The 14148-nt window shown below is 44.2% G+C and overlaps 1 pseudogene; it reads right to left on the reverse strand.

Annotated features, from left to right (window-relative positions):
- Nucleotides 1–6786: 6786 nt before the first annotated feature.
- On the reverse strand, nt 6787–13397 carry LOC143497949 (E3 ubiquitin-protein ligase TRIM35-like; annotated as a pseudogene).
- Nucleotides 13398–14148: the final 751 nt, after the last annotated feature.

A 14148-nucleotide genomic window follows, 5' to 3' on the forward strand; every position in this document is an offset into this window, starting at 1 on the left:
CATCTGAGAAATTTTATCTAGAATTTCAAGATAATTGTGAACACTGGAAAAACATTTAAAAACAATTAAATAGGAAGTGTACATTTCATACCTTAAAGTCACACACAGCTTCCTCTACTGGACAGCAGTCGTGAGTTTTATGGGCCTTTGAAATCTGACACACCACACACACAGGCTTCTGGTCCTCCAGACAGAAGACTTTGAGTTTCTCATTGTGCAGACTGCAGAGAACCTCAGACCCTACTGAAGATCTCTGACTCCTGCTAGCTAGAAAAGCCTCACACAGGTTCTTTAGGACAAGATTACAGGGAGGTTTGTATCTTGAAGATCTTTTCCTACAAACTGGACATTGTTGAGACCCCTTGGTTTCCCAGAACTGCTGCAGACAGGTTTTACACACACTGTGGCTACATGACAGTATAACAGGATCCCTGAAGATGTCATAGCACACAGGACATAAAAACTCTTCTGTTTGTAGCAGCCATTTCCTCTAACAGCTGCTGTGCTGTTTCTCTGTAATGTCTCCTTCTGTACAAACTTCACTTTCACTTTTAGATCTTCTGTAATAAACACAGTAGCACAGGAGAGAATCAGTCACTGTAGTCCTTTATCCAGCTGAGGGAGTTTAGACTCCTTTCAGAAATAAGACAGAAAGAAGTAAACAACAGAGTTAAGAGGTTCTCATAATATTTATAACTCACCTGAATGCATAATTAATAAAATAATCTGTGTAATTCCCAGATTTACTTCCTCAAACAGGCAGGTGTGTACACGGAGGAGGAGCTTCTGTTTAAGAGCTAATAAGCTGCAAAACATACATGATTTCTCCACCAGATGGCGACAGTTCATTACTACTAAGTGAATCAGGCGACCCTCAGCTGACTCTGTCTTGGCAAAGTGTAGAGTACTGCAGTTGTAGAACAGATCACTGTTAGGATGTGTTCAATGGTCATACAAAAATGACTAAACTCAGTAGGTCAAAATATTAATCAGGTCTCATTTCAAAATCTTAATATTTTTAATTTAAAGATGTGAAATTACAATAAACGCATGTTATCATGAATATGTCATAAAAAGCTAAGACACCTGACACTGGTTCCTGGAGTAACTGTTCACAGAATGATCACAGTGTGTAAGAAGGGCAGAAACCAGGAGAGCAGAGAGTGGAGGAAGAGTTTCAATCACGGTAACCTCAGCCAAATAAATAAAGTGGTGATTGAAGAATGACTAAACTCAGTAGGTCAAAAGATGAATCAGATCTCATTTCAAAACATTAATATTTTTTGTGTTTAATGAAATGACATTAAACACACGTTGCCATGAATACATATATTGTTAAAAGTCAAGACTCCTGACACTGGACCAGCAAAATCAAAGTTGTTGATTTAAAAAATTTGGCAGGCTGCCAAATGCATGCTGAATTATTGTGCAAATCTGTCTTTTGTCTTGTCACAAATTCACAGGTTGGTGTAAGAGGCCTTGCCTAAGCCACGGGAAAGTCTGCAGCACAACCTGAAACCAGGGGACTGGGTGGTCGTGAAGGGTTAAAGAAGGAGGAGCTGGTGAGCACAGAGGCAGAGTGCATGGAGTAGGTTGCACCCCAGCTCCTATAGGGTGAAAGGAGGGTGTTCAGGGTGCCTCAGGTGAGTGGGAGGAGTGCAGATCGGGCGTGCACGCACTCCAAGCACAACAACTGTCAAGAAAGGTCAACGATCACCCACCATGCACCCCTATACTCCTGCTCATCCTGTGGGGGGTGTTGACACTTCCCCAGGAGGGGAGAGCAGGGATACAGGACACCATGCTTTACTTCACCTACCAGGACCCCTATTTTCCCTGCGAAAACGATTAGGGGATCTGGTGAACCGGAAGAGTGGAGATTTGAACATATATTTTTTTCAGAAACTCAGTACCAGGTTTAATCACTTTATCTGTGTGACATCTATGTACATAGGCAAAGCATTTCTTCATTGCAAAGCATTCTATCATTATCAACAGTATCATCATGTGTCGGTGAAAGCATTTCTTCATTGAAAAGCATGGGAACAGTTTGTCTTACCAGACCCTTCCCGATCGTCACCAGTCGAACCCCTCCGACCGTCAGTCCCCGCCTTGACTTTGCCGAACTTGCTTCATTGCAAAGCATTCTGTCATTATCAACAGTATCAGCATGTGTTAGCGAAAGCATTTCTTCATTGCAAAGAATGTGAACTTTTCTGAAAATAGATGAGGACTCAGACGTGGTTAAAATGGTTAATTTATTAAAATATATAAATATATAGAATGGACAAAGACAAACACAAGACAGAGACAGACATGAGAGTCTCATTCAAGCACGATAACTCTGAGAACAAGGGGGCAGTCCCCCTGCTTATATACAATCCTAAACACAATTCAGCAGTTCTAACAGCAGGTTATCTTTAGCACAGCATGTTCCAAAACACGGGCGCCCAGCAGGCTACTTTGTCTCACGTGTGTATCTCCTAATATGGACTTCCCTAGAGTTAGCGGAAGCAACTGATGTATCAGTTGAACGCAGAGAAAGCTAACTAGTGACTAGTGACAACCAGTTACCAGAGTGCTCTTACCCTCTGCACTCTCCTTGACCTGGGTCACAGTATAGCACACATGCATAATATGAACTAAACACAAGTACATCATTACACTGAAACACTCCATTATTGTCTAATCAAATGACATGTACTAAATCATAAAGTTCATAATGATCTCTTATAATAACTAAACATGATCTAATCAATAATTTCTGTCACACTGACATTACTTCTTGACAGAACCCAAGAGGGGCCAATCCTCAGTAGATCAGGAACAGAAACACCAGATCTTAACACTAACACTAGTGCATGTTTGTTACAGCTCAACAGTGCAGTACTGAGAAGAGAGGAAGGATTTGAAAACACCAGGAGGTCCTTAGACACCATTGTAATGATATTACACCATTTGCAAACAATGATAGCAGAGCTTTGCAGTGGAGAAGAATGGAACGCTCAAGTGAAGGAGCCCTCACTAAAAAGAGTGATGGAGACGTCTGCAGTGTCACAATGAGAGGAAGATACACTCCACAACAGAAAGAGAATGATCACTCTCACTTAGGAGAACAGAGGAAGAGAGAAAGGTGGACCTGACCTGGGAGAAGAATGAAATGGAACGAGATCTCCAGAAAATAAAGGACAGAGTGACCTATTTGGAGAGATTCATAATGCAAGAAAAAGAAGAGAAGAGAGAGATGGAGGATGTGATGACCAGAGAGTTTACACTGAAGGAACACATTGAAGGAGATGTATAGTCTGAGAGATGGAGAGAGAGAGATGTAGAGAGTGAGAGAGATGGAGGCATAGAGAGGATCAAACAGAACAAGAAAAAAAAATCTGAAGAAACACGAAGATGATTGGCATCAAATATATTTGGAGATGCGTGGTGAGAAAGAAAAAGAAACAATGATTGATGGATTGAAGGAAAATATTAAGGAAAAAGAGACAAAGATGATGTGTTCAGTAGAGAGAAGGCCACATGTAAATCCATCCAAGGAAGGTCAGAAAACGAAAGAAAAGACCTGAATGTGAAAAGAAGCTACAGATGGAGAGGAGATGGACAGAAAGTGAGAGAAGGAGAGAAAGGAGAGAAAGTGAGAGAAGGAGAGAAGAAAAAAAAGTGAGAGCAAGAGAGAAGAGGACCTGTGTGGGAGCATGAATACAGAAATGGTGGAAGAGTTCAAGGAGGAACAACGTCAAATAAAAAGGGAGAAAAGGATGAAGACAAAAAAGAAGAGACAGAAGGACGAAAAGCTGAAGGAATCAGAGAAAAATGTGCTGAGAAAAAAAGTAACGTTCAGCTTGAGAGGAATGAGAAAGAAAGAAAAAGAAAGAAGAGAGGGAGAATAGAAAGAGGAGAAACAAAGTCCTCTGCCTGACAGACTGAGAGGAGTTAAAGTGTGCTGGACATGAGGACACACTGGGATCACACTGACCCCACTATAATGATATTCAGATAATGATGTAATTTAATTGTAACACTAGATGTCACTAGTGAGATAACGATAGTTAAGCAGAACATGAATAGAGGGAGTAGGAAGAACACACGTTGAGCGAGTGGAAAATAAAACAAGACAAGTTTCTTAAAGTGTCTATCTTTATTGTATTAAGAACGAATACAATAACGTTACATGGTACCAGGAGTAAATCATAAAGCCCTCTCAACGGGGACGCGACCAGTCTTTCTGGCAGCCCCCGTGGGGCGCGACGCAGGATGGCCCCTCGCCAAGGACCCCAGCATGGAACTCCACCTCCCCCTGGTGATCGCTCCCCTGATCTGGCCTCCTGAGTGGTGCTCTCTTCCTCCATTTCCTCTTCTTCACCGCCTGAACGCCAGATCATTGGCTCCACCGGGGTTTCGCCACAGGACCAGTCCATAGTGCTCCCCTCAGAGGGATAGGGACAGACTTCCTCCTTGCACCCTCTCTTCCCCCTCACCGTTTCCCCGGAGAATTCAGAGGGGGGCGGACTCAAGTCCTCCTCCTCCGTTCACGGGTCACTGTCTTCCTCCTCTGTGCACGGCTCAACGTTCTCGTCCTCCGTGTACGGCTCACCGTCCGAGTACTTGGACGGAGGAGGGCGTTCTTCTTCCTCGCCCTCACCATAATACTCGGTGGGGGCCGAGTACGCGGACGGAGGAGGGCTTTCCTCCTTTTCGGAGTACTCCTCTGACTCTACTCCTTCGAACTCGCTCTCGGGGGTCTTCTCTGCTGAGCAGAGCTCTAGGGAGCCAACCGCCAGAGGCGTCTCTAGTGGAAGAGCCGTGTCGCTCCTTCCACATTCTCACCGCGGCTTCGCCATCGAAGCCACCTTGGTGTCCCGAGCCTGACGCAGCAGGTGCGCGCACAACGGGTCCTGCTGCATCTCCTCGCTGGTCACTGGGGCTTCGCGGTGCTGTGCAGGGGAAGAGGCATGGTGGTGCCTGCTGGGCCTCTTCCCCTTCTTGGCACGGGTCGTGTATCCTGGCATTCAATTGGTCGGCTCGTCTTTCTGTGATGCTCGGTGGAGGGCGAAGGACGAGGCACAGAATCCTTGCTTGATGAACGCCACGTTTATTAACATATAAGTTTTAGCGCGGATAGCGCACACACAACTATGGACACATTATCGTGTATGACTTACACAAAGACGAGCACGGGACACTGCGCGAACGCACATTAAATAGACAAACCACATAAGCCCAGAGTGATGACGAGACGAGCCACAGGTGAGACGAATGAACACATTCCGACACATCCACACCCACGAAGATCCACAGACGCAGACGACTACACGTAGACGACATAAATACACGCCCAAAGGGGAGGAGTCAGGGGCTGTAACGTGACAGAGATCAGGAAAACACAGATCTAACACTTAATCAGGGACAATACAGCAGAATGATCATCACCCTTATACACTTGGTCTGCTGAACATTATTTATTATGGTATCATTATGGTAAGAGATTCCAGTCAGGACATCAGATCCATATTTCTCACATGTACTACATTCACATTCAGTGGACTCAAACTTTCTGATGATTCAGGTTATAAAAATGTAATGACAAAGAGAAATAAAAAAATTATATTTTCTAAGTCAATAGTTAATAATCAAAGTCATGATTCTAATATCTTGAGGAAAAACTTATTGAATTTTCTAAGATATAGTCAAAATATATATTTATAAATATCAGTAGCGAACCGTGACCATTAAACCTGGGCCCGCTACCCCCCCCCCCCCCCCCAAAATTTTTTTTTCCTCTCCTAATAAACTGCACTAAAGAATAAAGAAAAAACCGAGACGACAGTATAACTTTAGAAACGCATGTAGTGCGTTCAAATAACATTTGTACTAGATAACTTGTTAAGCAAAAGATGTTTCCAAACAAAATAAGGTTTCACAGCTCCGTGGTTCTCGCAACCGGAATATGTAAATGAGGACGTCAAAGGGCCGAATCGAAACTAGCTAGCGGCGGTAGGCTAACGACAGCTAGCGTCGCCACAGCGTGCGGAAATTATCATACAGTTAAGCCCGCCCACTAAGAGGGAAGATATGATTGGTCAATTTTACTGTCATTTGAAACTGGTATTGGGCTGAATAATAACTGCCAGGCCCTCTGTAAACGAACAGCGGGCATCACAGTCCTGATAGGGGGAGACACAGGCTCACAGGCTTCCACTTAACCCCTCACCTTCCAACACAGATTGAATAGACACGGTTGAATATTTTATTTGCTTATATTTTTGTAATTGTTTAGATGTCGATTGTAAAACTGTAAATAGATAATGTTTTAAGAATATTTTAGGCCCTCTGAGAGGGCGTAGAGGGCCCTGACGGTTCCCCACTGATAAATATAATGTTCATTATGGGTAGCATGGTGGTGTGGTGGTTAGCACTGTCGCCTCACAGCAAGGCGTTCTGGGTTAGATTCTCGGTCTGGGCTGCTCTGTGTGGAGTTTGCATGTTCTCCTTGTGCCTGAGTGGGTTTCCTCCGGGTACTCCGGTTTCCTCCCACAGTCCAAAGACATGCGTGTTAGGTTGATTGATCATGCTAAATTGCCCGTAGGTGTGAGTGCGTGCGTGCGTGTGTGTTGGCCATGCGGTGGACTGGCGACCTGCCCATGGTGTACCCTGCCTTCGCCCGGAGATGTTGGGATTGGCTCCAGCCCCCCCGTGACCCCGACTAGCGGGATTAAGCGGTTCAGATAATGGATGGATGTTCATTATTACATGTATGCAGATTAATTCAAGGCAACATTAACTTTGCTGTTCCACAGTTACTGATATCTTTGCTGGTAAGATCCTCATAGGAGAGGAACTGTAATTACAGAATAAAGGGAAAACAGTGTCAGTAAAAGTGTGTGTTATAGTGTGCAGGTGTGAACTGGTTAGAAGATCAGTGAATGTCACTTTCCCCCTGTCCCAGTCCAGCTGAACTCTGACCCTCTGCACTTTCTCTGTAGGTGTTAGGTAGTGAAGTTTCTGTCCTGGGCAACGTATCCAGTATTTACCAGTGATTTTATAGTAGCCTAGACACCACATTGAACCCCAGACCCTCCTCTCCCTTTTTCCATTCAGACTCTATAATTACACCCAGTTCCCATATTTCACTGTCTCCAACATCAACATCCCAGCAGTGTGTCCCTGAGTTGAAGCCCTCAGAGCCCAGGACACACTCCCACTCATCAAATCTCTCTGGATTATCAGGAAGCAGTGAGTCCTGTTGTCTGAGTTCTACAGTAGTGAGATCATCAGACAGGTGGAGGCGTGGATGTGCAGTGTTGGGGTCCAGAGTAATAGGGTCTGAGGAGAGAGAACAGAACGAATCATCATGTTCTTCATGTGTTTATGTGATGAGGTCACATCTACAGACTGCAGGCCCTTTACTCTGAGTGAAATGCTGCAGTAGGTTGATAAGAGGGAAGTGATGGTGATGTTGTGTGTTCACCACACACCCCTGCAGTACTTGTGTGCTTGTTGTTTTGACGCTTAAAATTGTGTCTATTTTATTCATTAATATATTTCTACATATCTTTGATTCATTATTTGAGTTAGAGCTGGGCGATTAATCGATATTATCTATTAATTCGAATTTACAGTTAAGGACGATGTGTTTTTAAGAAAATCGATTTTCTGAGATTTAATTTTCACCACCGACGCTGCACTGTGGGCTCCCGTAGTTCAGTGAGTTTAGCACCTCCCACCCATCCACCCTCAAAACACACACACACAAACATGACGGCGGAACTTGTGTCCAAGAAAAGAGCAACTAGCTCCGTGATCTGGAGTTGGTTCGGTTTTGCGGCGTCAGATGTAGACCAAACAAGTCCTCGCTGTAAGGTGTTTGAAACCGATAGAGGGAGAGAGCGAAGAGTGCTATTCAGTTGCGCTGTCAATAAAGTTTCCCTCCGCGGGATATTTTGGATTAAGCAGTTTCTGCCTCGGTCACCGAACCCGCTTCAATGGATTATACTTTCGCGAGTGACCGTAGCGCGCGGCTCCGGGCACCTCGCGAGTGTGTAAAATGGAGACAAATTAAGTATTATATCGCGATCCATTATTAGTGTTGACTTGTAACTCCTGCGGTAGCCCAACTCAAAAGTAGACCAAAAAACCGCACCCCGCGACCCCATAATTTTTACCCGCGGCTGGATTTTCCAAACAAGCCCAATTTGGCGTGAAAACGCGAACCTGGCAACTATTGTAGTATAAAGTATAAACTGTGGTAGTATAAAGAAACAGTGGAAGGAACATTTACCTGACGAATTTTAATGTTACATTGTGTTTCAGGTTTGAAAAGTGCTGGAATTTAGGCTAAAGTGAGGGGAGCCCTGTTCTTAATCAGAATGTAGACAGCGTGACTGTCAGTACAACATGCAAGAATTGTTCAATTGTATTTGTTTTCCATTTTATTAAAGGGCACCAAATTATTTATATCTATTTATTTTTTGAGGGTGTGTTTTATTTATTTATTTTAAGTTTGAGGTTGCATTGTGTCAATGCTTAAAGTATGTTGGAGAAAACCTTCTAAAAGTTACTGAATGTTCTCACTTGTTTACAATTTGTTTCTGCTTGCACTTTAACCCCAAAGGGGAAATTTAAGTGAAAAATAAATTAAAACTTTTTTTTACCATTCCTTTATCATCTGTAGTTTTTTAGTAGAGGAAAATAAATCTATTAAAATCGAAAATCGGATTTAAAAAAAATTAATCGAAGATTTTTTTGGAGGGCCATATCGCCCAGCTCTAATTTGAGTATCACACTGTGACACTTAACTAGTGCAGTGTTACTGTTACACTGAGTGTCACACTGTATGTGTGTATTATTAGTGTCTGTGTACTGAAGTGTGTGTGTGTCCTCATTAGTGGGTGGATAATGTTACAGTTCCCCCACTAAAGGGCACTACTCCCAGAGAGACTAACACCAGTGGACTGTCCCCAGACTGAAGGATGGGACCAGAGGACGAGGACCACAGTGTCCAGACCCCCCAGGAGCAGATCCTCCAGGGAGGAGTCCACCGACGTGCCACAACTACAACACCCTCCCCAGGACAACAGGGGGCGACACACACAACAACAAGGAAAACTCAGGTACTGACACAAACATGGTGTCAGGGACACAGACAGGGACATGGACAGACACTAAGATGGTGACAGGAATACACACCGACAGGGACAGACAAACAGACAAGGGAGGGTCCTGGCTGACATGCAGGGAACCTGCTGGTCCCTGGGGGGGGCGCCGACCCACAGAGGCTGGAGCAGGGGGTGTCTGCTTGGGCTCAGCTGGACTCTGGGCTGTGGGAAGGTGGAGTTGTGTCTGGGTGTTTGGAGTGGTGTGTCCTGTTCCTGGAACAGTGTGGGTGTAGAACCTCCTCCACCTCCATCTGTCAGCACTGCTAGGATCTCCACCTTCACAACCACACTCCTCTGAACACTACGACTCCTCTTAATAGGATGGAGGCTTGATGGAGGATTGTGGGAAGCCCCTTAGCCTAGAGTCTTAAGGGCCCACATCCCTCTCCATACAGCCCTATAGGGTCAGACTCAGGGTGCTGGTCTTCCTCTCATCTGGGAGATGAGTCCTCCTCCTGGTAGAGGAGACCAAACCCAACATAGAACACAGGAACCTCTGGAGGAGCAGTGTGTAGAGGTGGAGAGTGGGTGGTGTGTAGAGGTGGAGACAGGGTGGTGTGTAGAGGTGGAGAGTGGGTGGTGTGTAGAGGTGGAGAGTGGGTGGTGTGAAGAGTAGATGATGTGTAGAGGTGGAGAGTGGGTGGTGTGTAGAGGTGGAGAGTGGGTGGTGTGTAGAGGTGGAGAGTGGGTGATGTGTAGAGGGGAGAGTGGGTGATGTGTAGAGGGGGAGAGTGGGTGGTGTGTAGAGGTGGAGAGTGGGTGGTGTGTAGAGGTGGAGAGTGGGTGGTGTAGAGGTGGAGAGTGGGTGGTGTGTAGAGGTGGAGAGTGGGTGGTGTGTAGAGGTGGAGAGTGGGTGGTGTAGAGGGGGAGAGTGGGTGGTGTGTAGAGGTGGAGAGTGGGTGGTGTAGAGGGGGAGAGTGGGTGGTGTGTAGAGGTGGAGAGTGGGTGGTGTGTAGAGGTGGAGAGTGGGTGGTGTGTAGAGGGGAGAGTGGGTGGTGTGTAGAGGTGGAGAGTGGGTGGTGTGGAGAGTGGGTGGTGTAGAGGTGGAGAGTGGGTGGTGTGTAGAGGGGAGAGTGGGTGGTGTGTAGAGGGGAGAGTGGGTGGTGTGTAGAGGTGGAGAGTGGGTGGTGTGTAGAGGGGAGAGTGGGTGGTGTGTAGAGGTGGAGAGTGGGTGGTGTAGAGGTGGAGAGTGGGTGGTGTAGATCTCCTCATGGACTGACTGTCTCTCCTCAGACCAGCAGTCAACTGGTCGTCCCCCTCACTGTTTATACTAATACAGCCTTTAATACTGGAATAGTTCATGTACCAAACACACAATGTTAATGTTTCTCTCTCTATAGAGTTCTAATTGTGAGGAGAACAGAATTACTCTAATTAATCAAAGAACACCAAAACTCACAGTACTGGAGAATCTTCTGCATTCTCTCCCAGACTCTGAACTTCAGGGTGGAAAGATGTTTTGCTACATTGATCAGAGCTCCTGACACCTTCTCATGTTCCTTTGGGGTGTGATGAACTCTGGAAATGTAGAAAGTTATTATATTATTAAAATATATAATAGATCATTATTTATCTTATTCAAAGTATTTAACGTTAAAAGTAACGTGAAATCTTTCATAAAATCCATCAATATGTATTTGAAATGTCTGCACATGGTCAGTGTCATGGTAGGCGGGGTCAGACCCACAGGGGAACCGCCCACTTCACATTCCACACATTCCTCTACACAGCCCCTCCCCCTTTCTAATTCACCCACATACTCCATCATCACTGACACCTGTCTGTCATCTCCTCACTTCCTACTTCAGCCCACAGGTTCTGCCAGTCTCTGTTCATTCCTTGAGCGTAGGGGAGTAAACTTGCGTGTATTGTCTTCTGTTGCTGCCCTTTGACTGCCAAGTCAGGGACTTTGCATCTTAAGTGTTTATCTTGCTCTGACTATTGCTGTGTGTGTGTGGCTGTGTTTTATTTCACTGCGTGTGATTGTCATTGCTGTGTGTGTGTGTGTGGCTGTGTTTTATTACACTGTGTTTGTGTGGCTGTGTTTAATTTCACTGTGTGTGATTGTCATTGCTGTGTGTGTGTGTGGCTGTGTTTTATTTCACTGTGTGTGATTGTCATTTCTGTGCTATGGACATTAAGGATTCCATGGCACCATAATCCACGTCTGCTTCTTCTGTCATCCCGTTACAGTCAATATCAATGTTTTTTATTCCTAAATACCTTCTTCATATATCATATTTCTGGAATAACAAAGACCATATACTGAATATCTGAATGTATCAGAACAATCACAATGTGTAAACATATGGAGATCAAACAGAAATAATTACTTACTGTTTCAATGTGGACGACATGTTCTGAGAAGGAAACAAATTGACAATTGTACACAGAAATTGAAATACAATTGATATTTTCTTTATGAGGGTCAAATATGCTTTTTCCTTATATGCTAATAAAATCAATGTGTCTAAAGACCCTTACACACACACACACACACACACAAAACAAATGTCAAAAGCTTTTACTTATGCATATTACTTTGTGTGTGTGTGTGTGGCAGATGACCTAGATGGTCAGTGAGTGATTCTTTTTCACTTATATTTGTATGAGACAGACTGAGTGATTCTTACTAGTAAGAACGGGATGTTCTCAGCTTCCATCTCCTTCTCTGTGTTTCTGATTTGATCTGAAAGAGATGCTATTTCTCCACTCATCTCCTCAATCTTCCTCCTCATCATGTGACTCTTCTGCTCCTCTTCCTCCTTCAGTGCAGCTATTCGTGCTGCTTCTTCATCTCTTAGAAACTGGTGGATCTTCTCAAACTCCTCCTTTATCTGCCTCTCTGTGTGCTGGGCCTGATACTGTAATGGGAGATGATGAGGAAATATAAACTGTCCAAATGTGTGTGTTTCATTATGGTGTACGTGGACAGTGATCACAGCACCATTCAGAACTCAGAGTGACCTTTCACCTTAATGTGTGCTGCTGTTTTCTCATAGACTTGTTTATCTTCCTCTAAGACCTTCAGATGCTGCTGTAGAGACTTCAGTGAGGTCTTGAGTTTGTTCTGTAAAATACGGGTTTAGTAGAGGACTGTGTGAGTCTTACAGGACTCATCACAGTATCTGTATATATGTGCTGGAGATTACAGAGATTATAACGACTGAACACAATGACATGATTACTATGATTCCTTTTCATCCTTTAACTATGAAATGGAGATGTTTGATAAATTGTAGCAGGTTGTATATCAATATACAAGTTTAAGTTTCACTGGGAATTACGGTCTGATTTAGATGTCGGAAATCTCAATGTCTGACAAATTTAACTGAGACTGTCTAACATATATTTCAATCTTAAACATTGGCAGTCATGGCCTGGTGGTAGGGAACTGGTCTTTTGACTTTTGGCTTTGATTCCCAGACCTGAGGCCATGACTGAGGTGCCCTTGAGCAAGGCACCTAACCCCAACTGCTCCCCAGGCGCCGGGCTAGGGCTGCCCACCGCATTTACATTTTTTTTTTACATTGGAAAAACATTACAGTTAAAACAGTAGTATACATTTCATACCTTAAAGTCACACACAGCTTCATCTACTGGACAGCAGTTGTGAGTTTTATGTGCCTTTGAAGTCTGACACACCAAACACACAGGCTGTTGGTCCTCCAGACAGAAGAGTTTGAGTTTCTCATTGTGCAGACTGCAGAGAACCTCAGACCCTGCTGAAGATCTTTGACTCCTGCTCTCTAGAAAAGACTCACACAGGTTCTTTAGTGCACGATTAAGAGGAGGATTATCTCTTGAAGATCTTCTCCTACAAACTGGACATTCTTGAGATCCGTTGGTTTCCCAGAACTGCTGCAGACAGGTTTTACACACACTGTGAGTACATGACAGTATGACAGGATCCCTGAAGATGTCACAGCACACAGGACATGAAAACTCTTCTTCTGACAGAGGGTTTGTAGCAGCCATTTCCTCCAACAGCTGCTGTGCTGTTTCTTTGTAATGTCTCCTTCTGTAAAAACTTCACTTTCACTTTTAGATCTTCTGTAATAAACACAGTAGCACAGGAGAGAATCAGTCACTGTAGTCCTTTATCCAGCTGAGGGAGTTTAGACTCCTTTCAGAAATAAGGCAGAAAGAAGTAAATACCAGATTTAAGAGGTTCTCATAATATTTATAACTCACCTGAACGCAGAATTAATAAAGACTAGTGCGTCACTCCCAGATTTACTTCCTCAAACAGGCAGGTGTGTACAGGGAGGAGGAGAAATAGGACTTGAAAAAGTGTGATTTCTCGACCAGATGGTGCCAGTAAAAATGAACTGACTAAGAAAACAGATGTTACTGTAAAATGTCTTGTTTGCTGGAAGAGAGTAAAATATTACATGTAATACTGTTTTTGTATCAAATGTTAGTTTTTTGATAGTGGTTGTGCAGTGATTTACTATGTTCATCTTGAATAGAGAAACTCTGCTAGTGTTTGAAAGAATGATTGGATACTGAACCAGGTTTGGTGTGTTTTAACAAAGTTGGTGTATAAAGAGAAAACTTTGTTTGCGTTCTGAAATGCTGAGTTGGTATTTAGTCAAGAAAATGCACTTTTGAACAGGATATATCAAGTACCTGAATCAAGGAAACATGCTGTGACGTTTGGCTGAGCGGCAAATGATGAGACTTGATCCTCGGCTTTGCGACAGGACGTCACTTTTATAATACACAAATAGCGCATATAGCGCACATAGAACAGATAACGTACACGGCAACGTGTAGACTTTGACAACGACGAGCACAGGACACTGCGCGAGCGCACATTATATAGACAAACCACATAAGCCCCGCGTGATTACGAGACGAGCCACAGGTGAGACAGATTATCACAAGACACAACCACACCCACGGAGATCCACAGATGCAGACGAGTAGACGAAGACGTAGACACACGCCCAAAAGGGAGGGGCCGGGGTCCTCAACGTGA

Source organism: Brachyhypopomus gauderio, unplaced genomic scaffold (genome assembly GCF_052324685.1).
Source record: "Brachyhypopomus gauderio isolate BG-103 unplaced genomic scaffold, BGAUD_0.2 sc117, whole genome shotgun sequence".
NCBI classification, from domain to species: domain Eukaryota; kingdom Metazoa; phylum Chordata; class Actinopteri; order Gymnotiformes; family Hypopomidae; genus Brachyhypopomus; species Brachyhypopomus gauderio.